The 27863-nt window shown below is 43.5% G+C and overlaps 2 protein-coding genes across 4 annotated transcripts in view; one reads left to right on the top strand and one right to left on the bottom strand.

The window, feature by feature from the left end:
* Positions 1-27863, bottom strand: part of MTMR8 (myotubularin related protein 8) — a 168937-nt gene that overhangs the window by 93522 nt on the left and 47552 nt on the right. The gene's annotated exons all lie outside the window — the stretch shown is intronic.
* C9H8orf48 (chromosome 9 C8orf48 homolog) overlaps positions 19749-27863 on the top strand; it is a 38229-nt gene continuing 30114 nt past the window's right edge. Inside the window, exons 1-2 of one of the 3 annotated variants that reach the window (XM_037909156.2) lie at positions 19749-20256; positions 24532-24595. The gene's annotated coding sequence lies outside the window, so the exon portion shown is untranslated. Of the gene's footprint in view, positions 20257-24451; positions 24596-27863 lie in introns of all 3 variants that reach the window. The other 2 variants (XM_037909155.2, XM_037909157.2) reach the window with 2 other exon arrangements.

Here is a 27863-nt window from a genome sequence, read left to right as displayed (position 1 = left end):
CACATTTTGTGTGTGTTTTGCAGTTTATCTTTGAAGAACCAAATCACCCAAAATGGCCTATATTTCTTTTCACATTGAGGTTGGTGGCTAGGCATTTAACCTCCATCATGATTGCTTTTCTTCCTTTTGATTACTTGTTGAAGTTACAGTAAGCACAGGGACTAGGTCAATAGGTCAGCGTCATGTTTTGTTATACGGTTTCTGATAAATTACTCTCATTAAGTCTGCCGTTTCTTATTCTACAATGTCCTAAGGATAAGGAAGGCTTCAACTGTGAGATAATTAAAAAAGGGCTGCAGCCTACTTTCTGAAGGACTGAATTTAACATCTTTATTTTTCAGTAGTATATACAAACACACACACACCTCTCAATCTCGCCTCTGTTGTAGGTGCCCTTATATAAGTTTAAAAGATTATGAAGCATAGTCCAAAGCCTCTTGTCTCACCCAAACTGAGAGTACCCAATTTCTCCAACACTGGATGGAACATATGCAGCTGAGCAGAAGTATAATGTATTGTATATATTAAGTAAAAGTGGATTCATGCAATAAAATTCAAATCTGGATTTTGGATAGCACAAAGTTTGGAGGTGTCCAGATCTGGGATTTTACTTCAGCCCTTTATGAAGATAGGAACTGTTTGCAAAATTAGATCTGAATCCAGTTTTGGATTTCAAACACCCCTGAAGCTGTGGTTCCTCAGATACAGAAGTAAGAAATGTTTGCTGGAGAGGTATGTCCTGTGGTCAGAACACAGGATGAGAAGCCAGGAAGTCCAGAGTTCTAAAACCAGCTCAGCTAATGACTCCCTCTAGGCCTTTTTGGTAAGTCACTTAAGTATTGTGACACTGAGCATCACAGCACCTAACTTCTGGGCACACAGAAAATCACAGGAACAACACTGTGATTCACAAACCCAAGTTAAGCACCTAAGCTCCTATACAATGAATGGGGAGACAGACATCTAGGAATGAGATCCACAAACCATCACGCTAGTGAATGGAAGGTGCTGACAAGAGGGATGCATGCTAAACCCTGTCCTCTCACAGAGATTGGTGCCTAAGTCTGGGCTTTAGGGAGGCACCTGTCTCTGCCCAAAAGTCACAGACCAGGGGAGATAAGTGTTCAGCTGCCTAAGTCATGTGCAGGGCCCAATCTAGTAGGCATGTTCAGAGGCCACCTACCAGATGGGGGACCTCAGGAGAGCTCACACAAAACAGCCAGGAGGATGGAAAAAGGAGGTGGAGGAAACTGCTCTCCTTCAGCATAGTGCATAGGGTACTCGCTCAGGCTGTAGAAGACCTGTGGTTCAATTCCCGCACCTCTGCCTGACAAGGAGAAAGGATCTGAACAGCGATCTGCTACCTCTCAGGTGAGTGCCCTAACCACTAGGATATAGTGTCATTCTAACTCTTTATCTGGCCCAATATTTAATTATTCACCTATTTCATTAAAAGTGGAACAACTTCAATAGGCAAGCTTGAAGGACATCAGAATATATCATACCCTAGTGGCTAAGGCACTCACCTGGCTATTTTGTGTGAACTCTTCTGAGGGGTCTGATCCAGCAGGTAACTTCTGAGCATGCCTTCTGGATCGGGCCCCACAAACACCTTAGGCATTTGGCCACCTGTCTTCCCACATTTGTGAATCACTCTGGGGCTGAGGCAGGAGAGAGGCACCTGGATACCTAGAGTGAGACAGTGGTCTGCATGCCCAGAGGCAAAAACTTAGGGGCCAGGTGAGTTTAGATACCTACATGGTTAGGTAGCAGCTAAGTTGGAGTTTTGAGGATCGCAGTCATGCCTTAGCACGTAAGTGCCTTCATGGATCGCATCCTTAAACTCACTGCCTCAGTTTATGTCTCTGTAAAGTGGGGCTGCTATGCTGGAAGTTGAATGGAACTTCACTGAAAGCTGGTGGGCATAACAGTCACCTTTCATTCAGGAGAAATGTAAGCAGCAGTTAAGCTCTTTTTAGAATAAGATAGCTGAAACAATAACAACCTCTGCCCAAGCACAGACAACATGCAAGGCTGGTCAGAAGCTGAGTTATGTGTTTGCAGAGGGTTTCCCTCAGGGCTGAATGCAAGTGCTTGTGGAGCTGTGTGTGTCTGGGAGCAGAAGCAGTCAGCAAGAGAAACACTGGTGATGTGGCCATGAGAGAAAGCCAAGAGGGAGAGCTTTTGGGGCAGTGTTGGATGGAAAGAGGCTTGGAACTGTGAGCAAAGGAACTACCTTGGGTGGTTTGATTTTTTTACTGTATTTGTGGAAACAGGACTTTGTGTTCATTTTTTGTAAATAAACAGAATTGTACCAAGGAAATATCTGACTCCATCATCAACTTCTCCTCCTAATAGAAACCCACCAGACCCTGAATATGAGCTAATCACTGAGGTCAAAAGGGGTAACAGGGATAATAAAACTTACTGACTTAACCCTTAAATTGCCTCAATGAGCTAACAACTACAGTACTGCACTTTTATCTCTTTTATGCTCCTACAACTTAAAAGTACCTTTGTTTGGAAACATCCAAATAAGCTGCAAGTAATCACCCTCCAAAAAGCAAAAATTAATGCTGTTTTAATGAAGACAAAAGACAATAATGATCCTCCTCAGAGCAGTGAGTCTGTGCTGTGAACTGAGTGATGGGAGGATAAGGGGGGTTGCTTGCAGAGTATTTGGTTTGCTGCTTCCAATCTTGTCTCTGTTAATTGGCATTTTGCCACTGAGTACAATCAGAGCAGAATGATCCCTTCACTGGTGCTTTTCTGAATAGGAGTTTGTGCTTCTTTTCTCTGACTCAGAAAATAGGGGTCTCTCTTAGAATTTCTATCACCAAACTGATGGGAAGGCAGGGATGATTTACCTACTCCGTGATGGAGTCACCCCTCTTAGGGTGACCAGATGTCTTGATTTTATAGGGACAGTCCCGATTTTTGGGTCTTTTTCTTCTATAGGCTCCTAATACCCCCACCCCCTGTCCCGATTTTTCACACTTGCTGTCAGGTCACCCTACCCCTTCTTTGCATACCGACCAAAGCAACTCTGCCAGAGAACTCATTAAAAACCCTATCCTGGGATTCAAAGATCTTCAGAAGAGCAAACATGTTGCATTGGGAGTGGTTTGGACTGCACCAAAACCTTCCTGGAGAAGGACATCCCCAGACTGCCCTAAAAAAGTCCCCATCCCTTGTCCCATTTCAAATCTTACACACTGAGCACAGGTGCTGGAACTAGGGGTACAGGGGGTGCTGCAGCACCCCCTGGCTTGAAGTGGTTTCCATTACATACAGGGTTTACAGTTTGGTTCAATGGCTTTCAGCACCCCCCCTATAAAAATTGTTCCAGCACCTCTGAGATTGAGCATTCTGCTAAACTAACAAGATTCTTGGCACATTGTTCAGGAATAAAATGCAGGCTAATGTAACTATTTGCCCAGTGGTATTGCTTCAGTGCTTGGCTGTGGTAGTGAGAAAGCATATTTTATTAAAAGGGAACACTGAAAACTAATAGATTTCCTAGTCCCTTCAGCCTCCCCTGTGCAGCACACACTCTCCTACTAGACACAGTTTATCTTAGGCCAAAGGGGGCAATGGTTGTAGAAGTCCCTTGTTAAAATACTGGCAGCTGGACACTACTATGACTTCGACTGAAAACATCACATGCTACAGGTCTCCTAGGTCACTAATGTGTTTTGGTGTTAGAATAAAAATTAAAACAGTCAAAAGACAGTATTCCTTTTAAATGGGATTCTTTTTAAATAGCTGCTGCCTCCTGGTGGGACTAAGTATGAAGTCACAGACGGGCTTGATCTCAGTCCCCTGCAAAACCTACACACAGCCTGCAGGACAGCTGTTACACGTGTGAGCTCCATCTCCTCACAATTTACTGGTAACTTGGGACTCAATTGCAAAGAGTGAACATACAGACCACTTGCTACTGTGCAAAAGAGCAATAAAATATGGACACTGAATGGCAGTAAAAGAGTGCGGGGGAAAAGCCCGGGGAGAAGTAGCACCCTTCTGATGAAGTGTTAAAGGAAGGTCTGTCTTGTGCTCCTTTGGTGATTCTCTACTGAGTTGATAGATACCCAAACTTTGCCATGCCAAAACCACATTAGCAGCTTGCTAGGACCCTGAATGCGACACCTTATTTGTACAGGAATTAGCATTTTTTAAACATCAAAAGTAAAAATATGCAACATGCCTATTCATTTGAACTTGTATCCTCAGTTAACAGGAGTCACTGGCAATAAGCAGCTTCAGCTGATCTGCTTTGTTTTACTCTTTGCCTTGTCAATAGAAGGAGAGGGCAGCTGCAGGCAACACTTTTAGGCCACCGCAAGCTGCTGTTGGTGCTCGGGCACTGTTCTGCACTCTTGTGATCTGGGTGGAAGAGAAAGATACCAAGTTACTTTTCCAAAAGAAAAAGAGGATAACCCCAGTTTCCTGTCCAACATATTTATGTTCTCTTAGTGAAAGCTACAGGGTGAGATCAAGTGTTGGGATTATGGCAGGTAGTTTAAGAGAGAGCCATGATGCCTGTCATGACAGGAGGTGAGATTCAATGAAAGGGGGCATCCTTTCATTCCAGCAGCTGAATTCCATCTCTGGATATTGCTGAGCTTGTGATGGGACGGCTGCTCTATTTGTATACACAGGCCACCATTCTGCCCACAGATACACAGGTGCCCCCTTCCATTTACATCAGCATATCTCCAGGCAAAATTGAGTCCCTAGACTCTGTGCTGCTTATAGTCTTTTGTGCAACTCATTTCTGGATACCCTATGAAAGATATTTAAGAAAGCTAAAATTCTCTTTTATTAAACCCCATAATGCTGCTCATTAAAGGCATCATCCTGCATTCCTTATACACCCCAAACTCCCATGCAGCAGGAATTTTGGATGTACTGGCCATGCAGGATTAGGAGCTAGATATATCATTCCCTGACTCAAACATTTTTAAAAGTCTCGTCATCCCTTGGCACCACAGGCTTAGTTTGATGCTGCAGTACAGTCAATAGCTCCTTAAACCTTTTTGTCATTCCATTGACTGAATAATACCTTCAACCTTTCCCTCAAGCCTGGCATGCTCCCTTGCGCTGTGTATCTGCAGGACACCAGGCCTCTGGTAGGATGCTAAGTGTTATCTCAGTTAAAAAGCAAGAGCCAGGTATATTTGCTCATACAGCAACTACATAGTACCATCAGCAGATATTTCCTGAGAAATACTAAATTTCTGCTCAATACTGAATAAAAGCCTGATGTTGCTTGATTTTCTATCAATCATAAAAATAGCACAAACTCTCTTTGTAACTGCATCGTAACAAAATGAAATGCAATGTGTGGGGACTGGATATTTACTTCTACACTAGATTGTTGTAATTCTATAACATTGCAATGTTCTAAAACATTGCAATGAACACTGTAACTGTTCTTGAGGTTATCTGGTAAATTTCTGCATAATTATGAGGTACAGTCAATACAGCCTGTAATCACTATGAAGTTATAGGGTCTATACTAATGTGGTTACAAGCTATTTAGTTTCAGAGTAACAGCCGTGTTAGTCTGTATTCGCAAAAAGAAAAGGAGTACTTGTTACCCTCTGATCCCACTGAGAGTTACCAAAAGCAACTACAGCATTTGCTCAAGAAACTTCCTGAAAAAGCACAAGATCAAATCCGCACAGACACACCCCTGGAACCCCGACCTGGGATATTCTATCTAATTGGTTAGTCTCTAAGGTGCCACAAGTACTCCTTTTCTTTAAGCTATTTAGTGTCTTCTAAAAAAAAAATCTGTGGAATTTTGACTCAGTGTCATTTGCACTGCAAGACCCAATTGCAGGGACAACGTTAGCAGAATTAAATGTCTGCAGTATGGATTCTTCGGTCTACATTACTGACCAGAGATTACTGAACCTTTGTGAAACCTTCAAGTGACACTGACCAGTGATACTGATCACAGCCAAAGCCTATGCTCTGGAAATTCATCAGAGTCATGGCAAAGCCATAACAGTAGGAGATAGAGATTGTGGCCACCACCAGCTTTTCATCTCTGACTATCGGAGTGCAGCTGGGTCACAACAACTTTACATTTTTAGTGAGCTGTTTACAAGCAAAAAGTCATCCCAAGGCCCTTTACAGGAAGGGAGGAGTGTTCATTTCAAAAGCTAAACAAATCAATGATGTCTTATGGTGAGATTTAAAAAACATGTAACAGTTTTAGAACCATAATTATTTTGGTTTGCAAATATACATATGCAGAGTAAATTTAGTTATGGTAAAAGGAGCCAAACTGACAGCCCTGGAAACTGAAGTCCACTGTCTACAGTACTTGAAGAATTAAGTGCAATTCCACCACTGGGTTATAAATCTCATTAAGAGAGCCCAATTAATTCTGTCTACAATGTTAACTGAGAAATGGACTCATTGATCAAGTACAGATGCTTATGCAGCCCTATGGTTAAAGAATATTGCAGTCTTAATGGAAAGAGAAATCAGAAAGTGTTCACACCTACTAAGACATTCAACAATTGTGTTTAAAATTTACCATAACAAAGGAAGAGATGGGCTACAATAAAAGCCTATCAGTGCTTCTCGCACAGCACTATTTATGGTTCTGTGCAGCAAAGAACACCAAGACATTAGTGTTAGGAAATCTTAATAGTCTCTGACACAACTGGGTGGGCCATCCATTAGCACCGTCAAATCCTTTAAAAACAAATATCAGTTCAAAGAATTAAGCTGTTAAAAATATGAAGTTCCTAGGCACCAAGTGGGACATGATAAACTGACCTATTTGGGAAAGACCTACAAAAAGAATTGTTTGTCTTGTGTAGCTATTATTACTTCTATTTATGCAGTGCCATCTCCATTTAAGTTGTGCTGTTTGTGTCACGGATTTCCATGCTGATTGGATGATGGTGACAGCAGTTGACAGGAGCTCAACTGCTATCTATTACAATTCTGACCTTCACAGACATTTCTGTCATGTCATTCTCTGCTATTCAGTGTTACCCTGTGCGAGAATATCATACCACTTCCTTAGCCATGGAGAACTCTATCTGCAACTAGGAGCAGGGGTTTGAATAAAGTCCCTTTATTAAAAGAAACTTGCTGCTGTCTACTATCCAGGTAAGATGTGAAGAAGTTGAAAGCTTCAGCATAAAGATATAGATGTTCTAATAGGATTGCCTGGTCAGCACAGCATCAAAAGAAGTTCTCAAATCCACCAGCATAACTATTCATCCAGAACCTGGGTTAATATACAAGGAGTTTGCTGCTCTGATAGGAGTTGATCCTGCACAGTAAAGTGCTCAGAAAAGTCAGGTGCTTTTTAAATTGTGGATATGCTATCCACAGATATTCAGTCTTCTACCCTTGCAAAGTTTGCGAGGGCGATGGGACACGTGCATCTTCCTGTGGTTTGATACTTAGCACTGTATTATACCCAAGAGCAATACTCTTGCTAGTTTGCTCTGCATTTTGCCTTCTTTCTCATAGTACAACAGATGCATATGACACTATATTGGAGGGGTGGCCAAACTTACTGACCCTCCAAGCCACACACCACAATCTTCAGAATTTCAAGAGCCGAGGCACAGCTGTCAGGGCTCAGGGCTTCAGCCCCGCGGGAGGCACCTGCCAGATTGTGGGGCTTTAACCCCACTCCTGCTGAAGCCCCGAGTCCCGCCAGGCATGCCCTGTGAGGCTAAAACCCCAAGACCCACCTCTCTGCTGGGCAGAAGCCCCTACCCCACCACTCTGCTGCAAGGCAGAGGTCACAAGCTCCTCCCTTCCCCACCAGAGTCTGGTAGGTGAGGACGTGCAGAGCTCCAAGAGTCACGTTTTAACACTAAAAGAGCCGCATGTAGCTCACAAGCCACAGTTTGGCCACCCTTGCTATACTGCATGATTTATAATTTAATGAGTATCAGAGTTGGCACCACATCTCGAATTACACTTGAATACTTGAAAGCCTAAACAATTGATGGCCACTGGTAATGCTAATACTTCATCATGCGTTGACTTAAATAAGTTCTAACACAGCAAGTCTGTTGGCCATTGTGCGCAGGGATGTGAATTGTGTTTCCCACATTTAGTGCCAAACTCCCTGTAACATCAGCATTCAGCGTGCTCACTGCTTTTCACTTCTCCCAGATAACCCAGTGATCAGCCCTCCTCATCTGACCATCTCATTGTGGAGCCTTTGAGGACACGGAGGAAGAATTAGATGAAGAAACCAGGGACTCTTGGAAGCCCACCTAAAAGCAGATGCTAGTCAAGGTACCTATCAGAGGAATGGGTTATAATAAGAATGCCCAAATGATGACTAGAGCTGCTCGAATAGTCAAATTCATTGTCTGTGAGGATTAATTTTTAAACTGTCAAACAACCAAATTATTCACTATCTCTTCCCTGTCAATCATTGAACAAACTATTTGCTAATAATTCAACCAGACCCCTGAAACCATAGGTGAAATCGGAGGCCTAATTGCAGATGAAGGGGAAATTACTATTCTAAGGACATACAGCAAGACCTCTCACTTCTGACAATTTAGGATCTCATATGTCACCATCAACACATCTCAAGAACCCCACATTATACATGATATAACTGAATATAAATGGGGAACAGTTGGATCTGTCTGTCATGAGCTGGTGTATGGACTAAATAAACTTGCAGTTCACTCAGTCCACAAAATGGCCTTTTTTTCTGACAGGGACTGTAAGATGGTGCAGTAGTGATGCCTCAATATGTAAGGAAATTTTAAAAATCTGCATTAAGCGTATTAGGACTATGCAAATTAAATAATAAACAGGCATCCGAGGCCATTGAGGCTGCTGTCCAGAAGCAGCACTCCATGCAGAGATTTTTCTGGATTTTTGATCTTTTGACACTATCTTTTTTTCTACTTTGTAACTAAAAATACACATCTTAGTGTGCAGGAGTGACAGTTAGGCTGCATTGTTGTAACAGTGTAAAAATGCCTGGAAAAGGAAGTGATAACAGGTATGATATGCTTGAATAGACTAGCACTAAATGTCAGGGTATGTGCCTTACTGATGGCTGTGAAGATCAGAATTGCCACAGATGGCAACTGTGCTCCTGTAAACAGCTGCCACAGTCAGCCAGTCACATGGAAATCCCTGACAAACACAGGACAACTTAAATGGAAATGGCACTACATAAATTATAGGGGGCCAGTCTCCAGACACTGGAAATAAATGGAGTTCTCAGTTATTTCAAGTTGCATGCAAATTAGAAAAAAGTTCATATTTACCATTAAAAAATTATTTATTTTCTTTTTAAAAAATTATATAGGAAGTTTAGTGCTGGAAAAAGCTGACAGCCTAGGACAGAGCCGGGAAACCCTGCATCTATCACCAGATTAGGCAATGGCTGTGCAAGCTTTGCTTCCTGCCATCTAATGGGCTTCAACCCTAACATGATTCATGACCCTCTAGGGATGAAAGGGAATTTCAGTCTCCATGGCTCATTCAGTCCTTAGCCTCTCTGCAGAAACTGCCCACAGGAGGGCCAGTTAGTGGTGTTTTCTGTGATGCAAACCTGGTAGTATGCCTCATAGTAAGGAAAGAACTGGACTTGGTTGTAATGAATATGAAGGAGATTCTTCACTGAAGTTGCTGGACCCAGGCACTGTGGCTGCCTAATGTCACCACAAAATGTCTTCTAAATTCATAGCTTAGACTAATCACTTATGGAAGGGACTGGCCGCAGACCACCAATTCATTCCACTTCTACAAGTGAACCAGTAACAGTATTACATGGTAGTGGCTTTAGGTTACTACAGCTCTGACATGGATTCGCAATCCAAAGGGGAAAAGTTCCATACTCCATTACTGCATCTCATAAGCCCATGCACACACTGCAATAACAGAGGAGCTGGAACCAAACTTTCCCAAAGTTAAGAATTGTACAGAACTGGAGGGGTTTGGTTCAAGCCCACAGGGAGTCCAGGGCAATAAGACAGCTCTGGTAATTCAGCCAGTTGGTCCCTGTTTTCCAATCCATTCCAAATGTACATGGTGCCCCAAGTTCAGACAACTGAATTTTAAGTCTAGGATACTATCTCCCCCATACACCCCTTTTGATGTAGTATAGTGATAGCACTGAAACCTGTTGCACAGAGATCAGTATGGTGCCGTGTCACAAAGACTATAATGCTTAAGAAGCATCTAAAAACGGAGAAAGATGATGAATCTCTCCAGTTGACATAACAAGACATTAACTGCATTTAACAGGATTTGTGAGCTGCTCTTTAGGTATGCTGAAAATTGCTTTCATGCACAGACATTGGCAACCGCCGGTGCACTTCATCATTTAACCTGTCTGCCAACTGAGTATTAGCTTTCTGCCATCTCCATCTTCCTGTAGATGGTTCTGAGACCCAGTAAAGTGAAAGACATGCAATTATTCTTCAGAAATATCCATCATATTACATTGTGAGAAATAGTATAAGATATATATATTAGAGGGCTTATCCTGCTATGTACTCAAGAACTCTATGGTATGGTGATTCACCCTGCATGATAATGTATCCAATGTGAAAGGAATAAGAAAACCAGAAATGGGAATGTATTTTTATGAAGACATTAGGAATGTTATGAAAGTATGAAGGATCTGTGTCTTGTCATAGCAAGGGATGAGGAGTCAGGACTCCTGGATTCTATTTTTGAGCGAACTTGGGCAAATAATTTAACCTCTGTGCTTCAGTTTCCCTCTCTGTACAGTGTCTAACTTACATGTTTTGTAAGAATTTAATTAATGTTTCAAATCTGCTTTGAGATTCTGTGATGACTCAATGCAGAATTTGGCCCAATATCTATACATTTGTTGCTTTTTTATGTACAATCTGCTCAGAACAATACATGACAGTATGCATCACATGAACTCTGCCTAAACCGTAAGAAATTAGATATTTTAATAAATTAATATATATTCCATAATCAAGCTACATGAATTTCAAATTCCTGGTGCTAATGGGAACTCACTTAAAGTTATTTTTTCCCCCAACTATCTCAATTTTTCCTACAAGCAATTAAAATGCATCTGAGGGAATGACAACTCTGCTTGGTGGTTGCAATACCATTCAATTAACAGCCATTAATGTGTGCGCAAAAGAGGAGCTGGAGGTATCTTATTGATATCTGATGGCCACAGCTAGCTATCAAAAAGGAGCTGGTCGCATCAGCTCAGTTTCTAGTGAACTGCCATTCATATCACGAGAGAGAAGGATAAGTGAACAGATAATATAGTAATGAATACAGAGCTAGACAGACATACAGACAGAATATCAGATGTCTGGAATGTTTACCTTAGTCTATCACCCAAAAATAAAAATATATCAGGAGTTTATTGCCTGTTCCCTGACATGCCCCCTATAGGGTGTGTATATGTACTGACATACACATACACACTAACTCAGGGGTGGGCAAACTTTTTGGCCCAAGGCCCACATCTAGGTATGGAAATTGTATGGCGGGCCATGAATGCTCACAAAATTGGGGGTTGGGGTGTAGGAGGGGGTGAGGGCTCTGGCTGGGGATGAGGAGTTGGGGGTGCAGGAGGGTGCTCTGTGCTGGGACTGAAAGGTTCGGAGGGCAGGAGGGGGATCAGGGCTGGGGCAGGGGGTTGGGGCACAGGAGGGGGTCGGGGTGCAGGCTCTTGGCAGCGCTTACCTCAAGCAACTCCCGGAAGCAGCAGCATGTCCCCATTCCGGCTCCTAAGCCGAGGCACGGCCAGGCAGCTCTGCATGCTGCCCTGTCTGCAGGCGCCACCCCTGCAGCTCCCATTGGCCACGGTTCCCAGCCATTGGGAGCTGCAGAGGCAGTGCCTGGGGCGGGGGCAGCATGCGGAGCGGAGCCCCTTGGCTGCCCCTACACGTAGGAGCTGGAGGTGGGCCATGCCGCTGCTTCGGGGAGCCATGTGGAGCCACAATATGCGCGAAGCGGGGCAAGCCCCCGACCCCGCTCCCCGGTTGGCGTGTCGGAGCGGGGCAAACTCTGGACTTCTCCTTGCCCCCCGGCGGGAGCTTGAGGGCCGGATTAAAACATCTGAAGGGCCAGATGTGGCCCCCGGGCCGTAGTTTGCCCACTCCTGCTCTAACTAAAGAAACCAGATGCCAAATTCAAGGTTCTGGTGCCACTTTTCAAAGCTCTGATGGGATAAGCCCGAGCTACCTAAAAAATTGCCTCTTCCTCCACAACTATGACCATCTGTAATAGCTAGTCTGTTCCTCTGGCCAGGCAAACTTGGTTTGTGGCTTGTTCAGGGTAAGCCCTTGGCGGGCCGCGAAATGCTTTGTTTACCCGAGCGTCCGCAGGTACGGCCGCTTGCACCTCCCAGTGGAAGAGGTGCGGGCCGGGCCACCACTTCCCGCAGCTCCTCTGGAACAATGGAATGCTGAACCACAAGGGTGAGACTCATGCTCACAGAAGACTTCTCAGAAACTGGTCTGTGATTGTGTTCTTCATTTAAACAAGAGATTAGAAAGACCATGACTCTCAATGTCTTTGAAATAACATACAAAGTCACTTCTTCAGCTTGGATTTCTCTAATAATGATAGTATCCAATCAACAGAGGGATGGGAGGGGAGAAACAGAGATCCTTGCTAATGCTTTTAGAATCTGTAAAATTCTTAGATAACACGGTGATAAGCATGATATAAAAACCTAGTTAAATATTGTATTTAAATGGTAGAGCGATAAGTTAAAACACAGTGTTTCTGTGGAAAGGTTTCAATTTCTAATAGGAGGTATTTACTGAAGTGTCAAAATGGCTCATCATTTTGAAACAGAGTCTGACAAAGTCCAAAAGGGAGCCAACCTATTATTGAGGAAAGCTGATTAGCTGCTTCCAGTTCTGATCCGTGCGAAGCCTATGTTGAGCTCTACTTTCCCTTGAAAAGCTCTCCCTGGAGCAGCAGGCTGGGAGTGCTTCAGAAAAGTCCATGGAAAAATCCCGAGTGAAAATAATAAAAAAGGAAAAAAACTCAAGCATTTACTATATATGTTCTGGATTCACTTCTCTTTCAAACTCTGACTAATTTCAAGGATACACACAACCCGCCTAAAGAAACATAACTACAGATGCACTATATTAAAGCACCTTGATATGCAAAGAATCTCCAAAAAAGCATTTGCGATATTTGCAAACTAACTATTTTGCACTGGGAAAAAATGCACATTACCTTGCAAACAGGTACACATGAAGGCAACTGGTTAAAAATCCACATGCTAATTAAAGCATTCTGTATTTGGGAAGAAATCTAAAAATGATGAAAATGGGAAGACAGACAATAAGATAAAGATAGAGGGCTGATTTTGTTCTCCCACTGGTGTAAATGAGGAGCAGAGCCGTCCTTACCCATACGCAAAGTAAGTAGCTGTGTGGGGCACCAGATTTCCTCGTGCCTTGCGCAGCTGCATGCTGCTCCAGCCCCTGCTCCGGCTCTTCCCCAGGGCCCCTGCCCCTGCTTCATCCCACCTCTTCCCCGCCCCCACTCCCCTGAGCTCTGCAGCAGGGCCGGGCCTGCACTCACTGGTGGCGGAAAGTGCAGCGACCCGGCCCCAGCCACGCTGCCAGTGAGTGCTGCGGTGTGGTTCCACCCTGCCCCCCCCACTCAGAAGCCCCCCCCCGCAGGGGGGCTGTGTAGGGCCCCAGAATAGCTAGGGACAGCTCTGATGTGGAGTGTCACATTTCAGAGCAATTGCACCTGTATTTCCCCTCAGTGGTCCTGCAAGGGCATCCACTCTCAGGCTTCCGGATTCCATAGCCATTTCCTCTCTTGGGTTGAGACCAACATCTCTCTCCCTTCTGACCAGGGTATTTCCAGGTTGTACAGTTCCCTGCCTTCACTGTGTTATCCCCAGCAAATGACAGTTTGCCTGAGCAGGCCTGCTTGCTTCTATTCTGACGTGGTTAACCACACGCTTCTTTCTAAGCATGGCTATTTTAATCTTAAGGTAAAAGCATTAAGAGAAAACATGTTAAAAACAATAAAATAACCTACATGCGTGCAAATAAGCCTACCAGAGATCACCCCAACCCTAACATGTACTCTGGCAGGAGCAGTCCTTCCAAACCCCACCCAAAAGGGTTTCCTTGTGGTTCCAAGTATCTCACAACTTCAGCTCAGAACAAGCATACAGTCTTATATGGCCTCAGTAGGGCCACTCCTTCCAACACTTCCCTAAAGATTGGGGCCCTCTGTGCTGGATCAAGAAGAAGGACCTGAGCCTGTATAAAACTAGGCTATTTATCCAAAAATCCTTTCTTTGTCTGTTGGTCCCTGGAGAATTGAGTTTCAACTAGTATGTGTGAACCTCTCCAGGGGCTGGCTTCAAAGGCACTGATAACCAGAGCAATTTGTATTAGCATCCCCCTCCTTCTAGAGGAGTTACATACAATCCACAACACATACACAATTGCATTTTTAATATAATGGACGCCAAAGGTATTAAACCTAATTCAATAAGGTTTAACTTAATTCAGTAAAGTTTATCTTAATTCCATAAGATTTGTCCAGGATGTTACAGAATATTGTTCAGTCTGTCACAAGCAGTAACTCTTTTGAATTTAGGGGAATTATATCAGTGTAAGGTAGAGGAGACTCAAACCTAAGGATCCCAAGGACATGGAGGTGCAGGCAGAGACAGTTATTTTGAAGACAGCTTAATACTGGAACAGGGAACTCACTGTGCTTTGTTATTGACCCCGTTTGGTTGCCAGTTGCTGCTTGATAAACAGATGACATATAGATTTCAACTGAACTTGCCAGAGAAATTGATACAATGTATAGCATGAACATCATGAATTTAACTATGCAATTTCCAAAAGAAGAAGGCATCATACTTTCTGGAAATGTTTGGGATGCTGAAAAATCACTAAAAGAAAAGGAGTACTTGTGGCACCTTAGAGACTAACCAATTTATTTGAGCATAAGCTTTCGTGAGCTACAGCTCGCTTCATCGGATGCGATGCTGTAGCTCACGAAAGCTTATGCTCAAACAAATTGGTTAGTCTCTAAGGTGCCACAAGTACTCCTTTTCTTTTTGCGAATACAGACTAACACGGCTGTTACTCTGAAACCTGAAAAATCACTGACATTGCATTACATATTCTTGAGCTCACAAGCGTTACCATTAAAACCACTCTCTGAAAAACATCCTTTTTCAGATGTTTTTCCCCCCGCCCATTATTTTCCCATCAAGGTTTAAAAAAAAAAAAATTGTTTGATGGTGTGTTTATGTTTCCTCATCCAGAAAGGCGAGTCCATCATCATTTTGGAGTGCTGGTGGGAGGAAGTGGCTGCACTTTCCTATGGATTTTAATGAGCTCCTCAAACCAATTTTAGGACTGTCTTATTTGAATTATGATCTGCTTTGTGTCTCATATTTTGTTTAATTACACTGTAATCGTAAGATGAGAAGGATCCAAAAGCATCTTACAGTCTATATATGCCCTTCCCATTGAAATGTAGCCAACTGTGAGGATGAACATGTGTGTCAGCTGTTTAACAGCATATAGGACATTAGGACAAAAAGTAAATAATATATCCACTTGAAAGTGCAAATTAAAATTAGGAAAGCACGATATAATTACTCAGCTTGGAATCTGGAGCTACTCACCAAGCCTAATACCCAAATCCTTGTAAAAACAGACTTGGAATCCTTAGTGATCAAAGTGGTAAAGTATCTTATTGTTTTAAGTCTCATCTATAGTCAACGCTTTCAGCAGCATAATGTCCTCTAGCACCACATGGAGGCAACAGATTTGTACTGACATGGAGCAAAAAATGCTAATTACTTGATCTATCATAGCACTTCCTTCAGGACCAGTGCTTTCCTTGGAAGTCTCTCATCCACATACTTACCAAGACTGATCTAACTTTGCCTATTGTCAAGGTTCCTTCCCCACTCTGAACTCTAGGGTACAGATGTGGGGACCTGCATGAAAAACCCCCTAAGCCTATTTTTACCAGCTTAAGTTAAAAATTCCCCAAGATACAAACTATTTTACCTTTTGCCCTTGGACTTTATTGCTGCCACCACCAAGCATCTAACAAATATATAACAGGGAAAGAGCCCGCTTGGAAACGTCTTTCCCCCCAAAATCCTCCCAAACCCTACACCCTCTTTCCTGGGGAAGGCTTGATAAAAATCCTCACCAATTTGCATAGGTGAACACAGACCCAAACCCTTGGATCTTAAGAACAATGAAAAAGCAATCAGGTTCTTAAAAGAAGAATTTTAATTGAAGAAAAAGTAAAAAGAATCACCTCTGTAAAATCAGGATGGTAAATACCTTACAGGGTAATCAGATTCAAAACATAGAGAATCCCTCTAGGCAAAACCTTAAGTTATAAAAAGACACAAAACATAGGAATATCCATTCATTCAGCACAACTTATTTTATCAGCCATTTAAACAAAACAGAATCTAACGCATATCTAGCTAGATTACTTACTAAGTTTTAAGACTCCATTCCTTTTCTGTTCCTGGCAAAAGCCTCACACAGACAGCGAGAACCTTTGTTTCTCCCCCCCTCCAGCTTTGAAAGTATCTTGTCTCCTCATTGGTCATTTTGGTCAGGTGCCAGCGAGGTTATCCTAGCTTCTTAACCCTTTACAGGTGAAAGGGTTTTTCCTCTGGCCAGGAGGGATTTAAAGGTGTTTACCCTTCCCTTTATATTTATGACACCTATAAAAGCTGGCACAATCACAATACAAGACAGTATGGCTGCTTCTAAAAAGGAAGTTTACCTTTTTCACAAAATATTGTAGCCCCTCCCCCATCCCATTCTCTAGCTCAGTGGTTCCCAAACTTGTTCTGCCGCTTGTGCAGGGAAAGCCTCTGGCGGGCTGGGCCGCATCCGCAGGTTCGGCCGATCGCAGCTCCCAGTGGCCGCAGTTCGCTGCTCCAGGCCAATGGGAGTGTGTGGAAGTGGCGGCCAGTACGTCCCTCGGCCCGCGCCACTTCCAGCAGCTCCCGTTGGCCGGGAGCCGCGATCGGCCGAACCTGCAGACGCGGCAGGTAAACAAACCAGCCCAGCCCACCAGGGGCTTTCCCTGCACAAGCAGCAGAACAAGTTTGGGAACCACTGCTCTAGCTCAAGGGAAGTAGCACCCTATTGTGTCTTCTTTCTGCCAGGCAGAGCATAATTAAAAACAGACACCTGCTAGTCACTCCATTACTTTTACTGTAATAAAATGATTCTTTTTTATGTGCAGTGGCTCATGACTGGAGTTCTAAATATTTTTTACCATGGAGTCCCTATTCCCTTCTGCCTGGCACCAAATACTTATGCAATTAAGTCACTTAATTTTAACAAGGAGCATGTCCTTCAGCCAAATAGTCCAGCCAAGATGACATAAACTGCATGTTTCTATAGCCTCCAGATTATGAATAATTCCTTATTTTCAAGATTTAAATAATTCTATAAAATTCAATGTTTACCCATTAGAAAAATTCTTCAGTTTCTCACAAACACCAATCTGTAAAATTTTTGTTCCATTTCATCTTGCGGCACCATTTAATTCCTGTCTACTTAAACCTGTATAATAATGATGGCTATTAATATTTCATTTGTGTGCACAACTTCTGATCCACCATGGACAACTGCCAGTCTCAAACAGCACTAAGCCGCAGACCAGTCCATTTCCTAATTGAAGATATGGATTAATGGGAATTGAAACCACCATTTTCAAATGCAGCAAGCCCTCTGCAGTAACCCCTCAGAGAGGGACATATTCCATATCATTTTCTGGGCAATATTTTTAAGTTAAGCATTCTGTTCAATGATTTACAGAGTCTGGGTGCTACTTGGCAGCACTTTCAATGTCTGTGCTGATAAAGAAAAAAAGTATTGATATTTTTAACTCTAAACACTTATTTCTCAGATTTCAAATATTTGAGTTCTAAAGTTTCTGGGTGAAAACACCTGCGTATATTTCATTAATGAGTTACATAAATTTTACCCATCATCAGAGTATGGTATAAGGCCAGTCCACCACAGTAATGAATTTCATTATGAGAGCCCAATTAGTTCTATCCACAAAGTTAACTGGATTACAGTTACCTAGGAAATGCACACACCTATCAAGTATGGATTCATATGCAGCCCTATGGTTAAAAGGGATATTGCAGTTTTAATGGATAGAGACATCAGAAAGCATTTGCCTGTACTAAGACATTCAACAATTGTGTTAAATTTTAACATAACGTATGATGAAGAGATGAGCTGCAGTAAAAGCCTGTCAACGTTTCTCACACAACACTATTTATGGTTCTGTATGGAAACAACTCCAGTACATTAGTGGTAGCAAATCTTAATATCCTCTGACACAACTGGGTTGGGCCATCCATTAGCATCTTCAAATCCTTTAGAAACAAATACCAGTTCAAATAATATGCTGTTCAAAATATGAACTTCCTAGGCATCAAATGGTACATTACAATGATAAACTGACCTGTTTAAGAAAGACAAAAAAAAATGAAATAAATAAAAATTATTTGTATCCTGGACTTCAAACCATGTGAAGACCATACTTTCCCTGAATAAATGTCAAAGGAATAAACCTGTGAGAGTAATATATTTTTCATGCACCAAAATTATGAATTTAAAAGGGATTGGGTAGATCAGGAGATTGAAATGAAACTTCAGAATCTTTCATCTCTAGGAAATCAATTCAAATTCTGACCAAGTTAGTAACCTAAAGTCATTACCTATTTTCATAAAAATAGGTAATGATCAGTGAGAAAGTGTTGAATTGTGGGGGACAGTGTTTAGTGGTGAACTGTAAGGATCTATCAGTTTTTGTTTTATTTGACATCTTAATTAGTGATCTGGAAGAAACTGTGAAGAGGTTGGCCTAAGCTGGTGATGATTTATGTCCCAGAGCAAGAAAACAGGAAGCCTATCTTAAATTATTCCAGATTGTGTTCTTATTCATTTTGGAATCTTGCTATGCTGTTAGCTTCACTAAACTCCTGAGATGGAAAAACAACAATAAATAATAGTTGAATCTTTGGATTAGAGATGTATTAGCACATGGTACAAATTTTCTTCATATAGATGGCAGACCTTTCTGAATATATATATATATATATTCATTTTCTCATAGTGGACTACAATTATGTGTGTGTTCTCCTTTCACTGTCACACCACCAACTTTCATTTCCTGTCACATGGATTATTTCCCCTCCCATTCACAATCACACAAAATCTCTGTAGCATCTTTAGCAATTTCACAAATGGAAAAATAATACGACGAAAGTATGTAATGTAGGTGTCGCTTTTTTGATTTGGCAGGCTGAGTGGAGAGAAGGGCCAGCACAGTGTGAGCAGCCAGCTTCTCTGTACATGCCAGCAAACGCTCTGCAGTCCCAGAGCCTGAGAACCACTGCTCCAAAGCATTGCCCATCCATCTCCATCTTGCTCTGTACTGTCTCTCTCCAATTATGCAGTCATTAGCCACACTGTGTATCCTGATCTACAGTGGCTAACCTGTCTTTTGTACATTACTCTTTTGTATTACAGCCATGCCCAGAAGCTTCCTTCAGGATCAGGGCCCCAGGGCGCTAAAAGGTGCCCAAGGCGAGACAAACATGGGCGAAGACGAGGTCCCTACTTTGAGGATCTCAGTCTAAACGTGACCCCAACCGCGCAAGCCAAACGCAGCGTGAAGCGTCCATCGGGACGAAACACGCCAACGACATGCTGGGGGGGGGCAGAAGGCCAGGGCCCCCCCAGAAATCCAGCATCTGGGGGTGTATTTTGTCCCACCCCTACCTCCTGGCCCGCACCCCTCGGCTTTGTCTTGACTAAAGCTACGTGCAAACCAAGGGCGGGTTTTCACGGCCAGCCAACTCCAGGGAGCCCCGGCGCTGTCAGGCCTGGGCGGACACGGCCCCGGAGCCAGCGGGGGCAGACGGAGGCCGAGCTCCATCCGCTGAGGCAGCCGGGGCCCGCGCCCCCCCCAGGCCGCCCCAGGCGCTTTCTCCGTCCGTCGCCGGCCGGCTCGGCGTCCGGGGGGCCCCCTGGCCCCGCAGCAGCAGCGGGAGCGGAGCCAGTCGGGCGGCTGGAGAACCGCGGGCAGCGGCCGCGCTCGGAACCCAAGTGCGGGCTGTGGGGGGGCGCCGCCGCCGCCGCCGCCGCCGCCGCACCCGGGGCCGGGAGAGCGGCCGGGCCTCGCTGCCGGGGCAACGGGAGCGGCCTGTAGGAGGAGGTGAGGCCGGGGCTTCCCAGTTCGGAGTCTGGTCCCCCAGACCGGCTCTCGCCGTGCGGGGGCGGGGGGGGGTCGACCCAAAGCCCCTCCCCGGGTTCTGGGGTCTCCCCGCGTTCCGGGGTGGGGGGCGTACGCAGCGCCTGTCCCAGGTCTGGGGTCCCCCCGGGCGGGGGGGGCACACAGAGCCCTTCTCCCGGTTCTGGGGGCTTCCTCTGCTAGTGGAGGGGGGATTTTAGTGCAGGAGCCTTTGCAATAACATTGGATGCATCTTTGCCACAGTACGTGCTGGCCTTTTACATCTCTCATGCCCAGTGGGATCAAGCCTGGCTTAGAACTTAAATGGAAAGTGGGCAAGGCAACACTCCAGTTTGCAGGAAGTTGGGTTAGCACTTGGCAGTTCACTGCGGTATTGTCCTTCACTGTGTCCTTCTAGAAGTGCTGCTTATGGAAGGGGGTGTGAGCGGGTTGGGATGTGCACAAGAGGATTAATGCAAAGCATGAGTACACACTGCTGGTCTAAGTCCAGCAGTGGATGGGAGCAGCAGGCCACATTCATTATTTCTTCCTCACTCCTGCACTCTGAAGCAACTGGATGTAGGCTGCTTGGTTACGTGGACAGAGGAGGCTCTGAAGTTTATCCTGAGCTTGATAAACCTCGTGTCCTCGGCCTTGCTGTACTTCACTGTATTTTCCACAAACAAAGTGCTTTCTTTGTGCTTTTCTCCAGTTTTCAGGAATATTTATGCTATATAAAGATCCTTCAGCTCATTTAGGAAGAATTGGGATGGTAACACCAATGTATTCCTGATCAATTTCCAATTTGGGTTACTGCATTCTGCCTCCCTGTATTTTCCCTTCACTTTCAATAGAGTACAGTGCTTATCACTTCATGTCCTAAAATATTGGATAATTTAGCTGTGAATTGCCCTATGCCACCCCAGAGTTGGCTGCTTTTTCAGTCATGGGGCAAATGATCCCCTTATAGTTTGCTCTGGGATCCTGGAGAAAGTATATATTATGCACTGAAATTTTCAATCTTTTCCTTCCCTTTTTAATAGCTGCCTTTTTATTTCTAATAAGAACTACAGCTAGAATTTGAGTAATCAGAATTATAGATCCCTAATATGTATTTTTCAGTGACAATTTAGTAGCTGTTATTACATGCAAATATATGGGTTGTTTTCCCCTGCACACATAGGATAAAAAAAATATTTGAAACATCATTATCTGACAGATTACAGGGGTGTCTAGGAAACACCCCCACATGACATGCCCCCAACTCTGTTCTTCCCCTCTCTCAGCTGCCAAACCTTCTTACAATGCCTAATGTAATTATCTCTCAACCACCTCCGCACTGCCAAACAGTTCTGCAGCCCTAATTCAGCCCAGGGGTACTAAACATTTCTGCAACACTTAATGACAAACACCCCCTAAATCCAGTATATTCTTGATGGTAACTTACAACACCAACTTAACCAGTAGAAAGCATCCTCATTGCTGACGGCCATACTACCAAATCCTGACACGTCCAAGTCCTCCTGATCACAAGCAGCCTCCTCTGCTCTTTGTCAGTGTCTTTTTTCTATTGGGGTGTTTAGAATTGTACACAATATCCCAGGTGCAATGTCACCAATATCACACAAGGAAAAACTATGGCCTCCATAACTCACCACATGGTACCTCTGCATTGTGTTTTGGTTTTTGTAAAGAACATCTTAATGCACAATGAGTTGCCAGTTTTCCATGTCTTTGTGAACTTATGTGATGAGCTCTTATTTCTATGTGTGAGATAAGCCTAATTAACAAAAATGTGATCTTTGTAAAACCTTCCTTTGCTATAAAATTAGGGAGTGTTTTGAAAGAAGATGTCACTACTAGAATTCCAAGGGAAAAGAGAGCGTAGTCAAAAAAAGCTAACAATACTAGGAACCACTAGGAAAGGGATAGATAATAAGACAGAAAATATCATAATGCCACTATATAAATCCATGGTACACCCACACCTTAAATACTGTGTGCAATTCTGGTCACTCCATCTCAAAGAAGATATATTGGAATTAGAAAAAGTACAGAGAAGGCCAACAGAAATGATAGAGGTATGAAACAGCTTCCATAGGAGGAGAGATTAAAAAGACGGACCTTTCAGCTTAGAGAAGAGATAAGTAAGGGGGGATATGATATAGGTCTATAAAATCATGATTCATGTCAAGAATGTGAATAAGGAAGTGTTATTTACCCCTTCACATAACACAGCAACTAGAAGTCACCCAATGAAATTAATAGGCAGCAGGTTTAAAACAAACATACAGAAATACTTCACACAATGTACAGTCAACTTGTGCAACTTGTTGCCATCAAATATTATGAAGGTCAAAAGTACGTTCAAGAAAGAATTAGATAAATTCATGGAGATTAGGTCCATCAGTGGCTATTAGCCAAGATGGTCAGGGATGTAACCCCAAGTTCTGGGTGTCCCTAAGCCTTGGACTTCCAGAAACTGGGACTAGCTGACGGGGAGTGGATCTCTCAATAAATAGCCCTGTTCCGTTCCTAGCCTCTGAAGCAGCTGGCTCTGATCACTGTTGGAAGACAGGATACTGCGCTAAATGGACCATTGTTCTGACCTAGTATGGCCATTCTTATATTCTTAGGAAGTAGACTGAAATGAGTGATGTAAATTTTGTTCCCTTCCATCCAACAAGTTACATACCCTGCAAGCAGAACACACTTAGGCCATGTCTACACTAGTGAGCTTGCATCGGCACAGCTGTGCAATTGCTCATGTAGCTGCTCTGTACAGATGGGAGAGAGCTCTCCTGTTGACATAATTAAGACACCACCAGTGAGTGGCAGTGGCTGTGTTGGCAGGAGAGCTTCTCCCGCCAAGATAGAAAAACCCGTGTGGGCAACACTGATGGTGTAACTTATGTCGCTCAGAGGGGTGTTTTTTCACACCCCTCGGCGACATAAGTGATACTGCCAAAAGTGCTAGTGCAGACATAGCCTTAGTCTATGACTGTACAAGTTAATTTGCTGACAGTAGTTCATCATTGGAAACATACTGCCGCTAAGACTGCAAGTGGTCCCGGTGCTGGTGCCAACAGAACGGTGTTGCTAAGAGATGTCCAGAGTAGTGCTGGGTGCTAAACAGTTTTCCTATTCTACGTAGGAATGAACTTGAAATCTTTAGAAGCTTTTTGTGAAAAACAAGAACAAGAAACCCTCCTTCACTCATTAGCTAATAGTTCACTGGTTAAGGAACTACTTATTTGGTATGTGGGAGACCCTGGTTCAAATCCCTGCTCTGCCTGGGTCAAGTCCTGCTCTAAATTACACAGAGCAGAGATTTGAATCAGGGTCTTCCTCATCCCGGGTGAGTACCCCAATCACTAGACAATTGGCTATTCTGGGGTTAAATTCCATCCTGGACCTGAAAAACCTTTCCTGATGAGTGTTTCATTGAAGCTGGTACATTCCTGCAAGAAAAATTTGATTTCAACAAATCAATATTTTTCAGTTAAAAACACTAAATCAAAAATTTCCTGAATAGCTCTACTTCAGAACATGTGGTTTGTGAAATCCATTTCCAAATGAAAAATATACTAATTATAGTATCATAGTTTGTGATAGAGCTTTAAAAAAAATAATTCTTCCTGCACAGGAATTCAGGAACGAAAAGTCTTTGAATGTTTCTTTTTCTTTATTTCAAACACTAATCTACATAGTGAACAGTTTCTTCCCTGATTTTACTTGCTAGTGCTTTAAACAGTTTGAGAATGTGGTGGCCCATTTGTAGTGTGTATTACTGCCTGAGAAGAGAGCACCTCTTTTCCTCGGGTTTTCCTCTAGAATCCTTCCCATATTCTTTGGCCTCATGTTACAACACCTTTTATTGTCACTTCTGTAGCTGGCCAAGGGAGTTACTACAGAGCATTTCAAACCATATCACCTCCATGATTCCTTCCTCCCAAAGCCCTTAATAGAGAATTGAGCCTGCTGTTTGCAAAAGCGAGTATATATCTGCTACATCCTCATTATACTACACAAGACCTGCTCTAGTAGGAGCACATTTAATTTGGTCTGAAGTCTGTTTAGCTGTAATTTTGGCTTTCCAGTATATTCCAGCCTTGTGTGAAAGGTTGCTGCTAATACTTAATTCAACTTGTTTAGTAACTTACCACTTTGTATTGTAAAGACAAGGTGATGTTGGTTACATCTGATGTTATGAAGTGATTCCAGCTCAGCCAATCCATCATTTTTGCTGTATTCCTCCAGTTCCTTCCCCTTCTACCTTCTATGCCCGCTGTGGCTGAAGCTTCACTTAACACCAAGATATTAGGTAAGTGTGTGTGTTAGAGTACTAATTGACTCCCAGCTTGCATTTCTTATTGTTATCCTCCCGTGGTCTTGAACTCAACAACCAGTTTCAATCCTGCATTAATGCTGCCGTAACAAGCAGAAGAATTACATTAATGTTTATTAATATTAAACGTTTAGATCAGAAAGTTCTTTTGATTGTTGGACCAGCCTAAAAGCAAAATAGAAACCCTTTTACAATCTGACATTGAGACCCTATCCTATTGCCTTCATAACCTATTCATCATTATGGCAGCCACTAACAGATCCAGTAGATAATAGGCTGTGAAACACTAGTTTGCACTTCCATAAGTAGCTCTTAAAGCTTAATTCATTACAAACCATCCTAAATTGAGCCTCACAACCTCCATATGTGATATTTTACAGATGGGCAGGCCAAAGCCTAGGGCTTAATTTCAGAGGTGCTGAATACTGGCAGTTTCTGTCAAAGTTAGTTGGAGTTGAAATAGAGCATCTTTGAAAATCTGCCCATAAGGGCCATATATTCAAAAGTATTTAGGTGCTTTAATACCCAATTAGGTGCCTAAGTGGGATTTTCGAAAGCACCTAAGAAGATTAAGTATCTAACATCAGTGGAAATTAATACTAGTTTGGTGCCTAAGTTGCTTTGGCACTTCTAAAAATCCCACTGCATCTTTATGTGCTTAGATGCCTTTGAAAATCTGGCTTTTACCAAGCTCACAGTGAGTCAAGCATACAGAACTGCAAATAGAACCCAGGAGTCCTGCTCTAGACACTAGGGCCCACAATGGGACTTAGGCAATGTAGTACTCAGCATCTTGGTGCCTAAAAGCTAGAAACTCACAGGAACAGCACTAAGAAAAGGAGTACTTGTGGCACCTTAGAGACTAACCAATTTATTTGAGCATAAGCTTTTGTGAGCTACAGCTCACTTCATCGGATGCATACTGTGGAAAGTGTAGAAGATCTTTTTATACACACAAAGCATGAAAAAATACCTCCCCCCACCCCACTCTCCTGCTGGTAATAGCTTATCTAAAGTGATTGCTCTCCTTACAATGTATATGATAATCAAGTTGGGCCATTTCCAGCACAAATCCAGGTTTTCTCACCCCCCCACCCCCACCCCCCACAGACACAAACCCACTCTCCTGCTGGTAATAGCTTATCTAAAGTGACCACTCTCCTTACAATGTGTATGATAATCATGGTGGGCCATTTCCAGCACAAATCCAGGGACAGCACTGTGATCCACAAAGCTTGAGTTAGGTGCCTTGGCTTCCTACTCACCAGGCTACAGAGGATACGTCTACACTGCAATAAAAATATCTGCGGCACCATGTCTCAGAGCCTGGGTCAGTTGACTTGGGCACAAAGGACTCTGGTTGGAGCCTTGGCTCTGAAACCCCATGAGAGGGTAGCGTTTCAGAGCCTGAGTTCCAATCTGAGCCCAAATGTCTATACTGCTATTTTTAGCCCTGCAGCTCCAGTCAATTGACCCTAGTTCTGGGCTGCGATGCCTTGAGTTTTTTATTGCAGTGTAGCCATACCCAGAGGCATTCTCACTCTCTTTCTCTCTGGTCTAATGACTATTTAAGTATTTATCTACAGTGGAACAGTCAGTGGAGCAGAGAGAGATTGACTCTGTAGCCTAGAAGTGAGGGCAGCCAAATGGGAAATGGGAGACCAAAGTCCAGTCCCTAATCCCCCTTCTCCAGTCTCTCTTTCTTTAGAGACATTGGAACAGTGTCAATAGGAGAGACTGAGGGAGTCCCCACATCAGAATACCATATAGTCAGTGGTTAGAGTATTCACCTAAGAGGAAACCCCTCTTCAATGCATTGACAGTAGCATTGCTGCGTCTGCCTGTTAGCAGCATGGAAGCACTGCCCCCCGAAGTCCTGTAGACCCATGGTTAAGTCCAACAAATCCCCACACCTAGATCATGCTACTTCTCTGCTGATTTTTAGTTTTAAAAGGAAGCAAACAAAATATTTCAGCAAAATTAAAACAACATTTAGAGTTTAGGGAAAGATATTTCTTGCCATATGAACTTTCAGAAGTCCCATATTGAGCTAATATAAGAACTGTTTTGACTGCTAAAATAATGTTTGGGGATAGTATCTCAGGAATTTATTATCTATGGGTTTAGAACTATTTTTGCATTATTAGCTCATTCAGATTTGACAGTAGAAATAATGACAGACATGGCTGCAGGAGGTGGACATTTGTGTTCTGAAGTATGGGGGAACAGGAGCAGCAGCTATTATTGATCAGATCGTCATTCAGGGACACATACCATAAACCAGTGCAATGCCATTGAAGTCAGTGTGTTCCCAAGTGGCAGAATTTGGCCCTTAGTGATATGTAGGGTTTGTTTAATTAGGTACTACAGAAAATTCTTTCCTGGGTGTCTGGCTGGTGAGTCTTGCCCACATGCTCAGGGTTTAGCTCAGGGATCGGCAACCTTTGGCACACAACCCACCAGGGCAAGTCCCCTGGCAGGCTGGGCCAATTTGTTTACCTGCCGTGTCCACAGATTCAGCCGATCGCGCCTCCCACTGGCCGTGGTTCGCTGTTCCCGGCCAGTGGGGGCTGCGGGAAGCAATGCAGGCTGAGCGATGTGCTGGCCATGGCTTCCCGCAGCCCCCATTGGCCTGGAGCGGCGAACCACGGCCAGTGGGTGCCGCGATCGGCTGAACCTGTGGAAGTGACAAGTAAACAAACCGTCCCGGCCCTCCAGGAGGCTTACCCAGGCGGGCCGCATGCCGACGGTTGCCAATTCCTGGTTTAGCTGATCACCATATTTGGGGTCTGGAAGGAATTTTTCTCCAGGGCAGATTGGCAGAGGCCCTGGGGGTTTTTCGCCTTCCTCTGGAGTGTGGGGCATGGGTCACTTGCTAGAGGATTCTCTGCACCTTGAAGTCTTTAAACCATGATTTGAGGACTTCAGTAGTTAGACATAGGTTGGGGTTTAGTACAGGAGTGGGTGGGTGAGATTCTGTGGCCTGCGTTGTGCAGGAGGTCAGACTAGATGATCATAATGGTCCCTTCTGACCTTAAAGTCTGTGAGTCGAGGTAGACTCGTATGTGTTTACTTTGGCAAGCTGATGATATTAGCTAATACATGGATGTGACTTGGTGTCAGGTCAGATACTTTCTTATGTATGTTGTAACTGTATACTTAGGATTGAGGACAGGTGAAAGAATCCTAGAGGATTTACATCACAAAGATTATTATCCAGCTTGTCTCAAACAAAATGCCATAG

This window comes from Chelonia mydas, chromosome 9 (assembly GCF_015237465.2).
Source record: "Chelonia mydas isolate rCheMyd1 chromosome 9, rCheMyd1.pri.v2, whole genome shotgun sequence".
Taxonomy (NCBI): Eukaryota; Metazoa; Chordata; order Testudines; family Cheloniidae; genus Chelonia; species Chelonia mydas.
This window is presented reverse-complemented; position numbering and strand designations above follow the sequence as displayed.